General features: G+C 41.4%; 1 non-coding gene across 1 annotated transcript; it reads left to right on the forward strand.

Annotated features, from left to right (window-relative positions):
• Positions 1 to 804: 804 nt before the first annotated feature.
• On the forward strand, positions 805 to 911 carry LOC145117836 (small nucleolar RNA R71). The gene has a single exon (XR_013712830.1). It is a non-coding gene; the product is annotated as a small nucleolar RNA R71 (small nucleolar RNA).
• The last annotated feature ends 396 nt before the right edge of the window (positions 912 to 1,307 follow it).

The raw sequence follows: 1,307 nt of genomic DNA on the forward strand, positions 1-1,307 counted from the left end.
AACTCAGAGATGGCCTCTTCTTCAGTCTCAATCATCATAACATGGGATTGAGCATTCTTTTTGGGAAATTGTGAGGATAATTTGTTGCTCACCAAAGTAGTTAGTTGACCAACTTGGACTTCGAGATTATGGATCGATGCTTGATGATTTCTTAATGAAGCTTGCTGGTCAATCATCATTGTCTGCTGTTCTTTCATCATTTTCATGTGTTCCTTTAGCACTGCATCGGTATCATCATGTATTTTCTCGAAAGCTTCCATAAATCGGGTCAAAATGTTTTCCAAGTCTACTTTCTTCTCAGCTGGTGGTTACTCTTTTTGGTAGAAGCGTCGGCATGTCTGCTTATATTTCTCTTCTTTTTGCTTCTTGTATTCATCATATGGCAGCCACTCCTTATTTTGTCTTCTCCAATCTTCATCATACTTATCCCCACTCGAATAACAAACTTGAGCCTTTTTATACCCATTATCATATAAGCTGCAATCCTTGGTCAAGTGTGGACCATTACACCTTTCACATCCAACTCTTATAGCATGTATCGTTTGGTCCATTTTTGTCATCCTTCTGTCCATTGTATCAAGCATGGCCATTACAGCAGCCATGTCTGCAGAATTTCCACCCCTGCTTCCTTTAACTCCTTCATTTCTTGGATTATGGTACTCACGAGAATGCTCTGCAAATTCTTCAACTAACTCCTTAACCTCCCTTGGATTTTTCCTTGTTAGTGGCCCTTGAGATTCAAGGAGTTGCCTTGTCATAACATTCACCCCATCATAGAATATGGACACCTCTTGTTGGATGTTGAGGTCATGTTGAGGACAATTCCTTAACAATCCTTTGTAGTGCTCCCATGCCTCGTAAAGTGACTCCCCTGGCTGTTGCTCAAAATTGGCTATCGCCTTTTTGAGTTTAGCTATCTTTGATGGTGGGCAAAATTGGTCCAAAATTTTTTCGCGCATCTGAGCCCAAGTAGTGATTGTACCGGGTGGAAGTGCTTTTAATCAATCTTTCGCAGCTCCCTTAAAAGTAACGGGAAGCATCCTTAGCAAGACGGTATCTCTATTAACATTCGGGACATTGAAATAATCCGCAATGTCATTGACCTCATCTAGATGCTTAAAAGCATCCTCATGATCTTTTCCATAAAATGGAACATCCTTAAATGCAGTAAAGAAGTGTCCCTTTAGCTCGAATGTGGTAGTGGCAGGCATCGCGGGTTGTACTAACCCTGGTCCAACGTCGTCTCGAATTCGCTTCTTGTAAGCTCCCATTGACATCTCTTCAATGTTCGCCATCTCGTTTCTTGG

The sequence above is a fragment of the Lactuca virosa genome, chromosome 5, assembly GCF_052849685.1.
Source record: "Lactuca virosa cultivar CGN04683 chromosome 5, Lactuca_virosa_CGN04683_v6, whole genome shotgun sequence".
Taxonomy (NCBI): domain Eukaryota; kingdom Viridiplantae; phylum Streptophyta; class Magnoliopsida; order Asterales; family Asteraceae; genus Lactuca; species Lactuca virosa.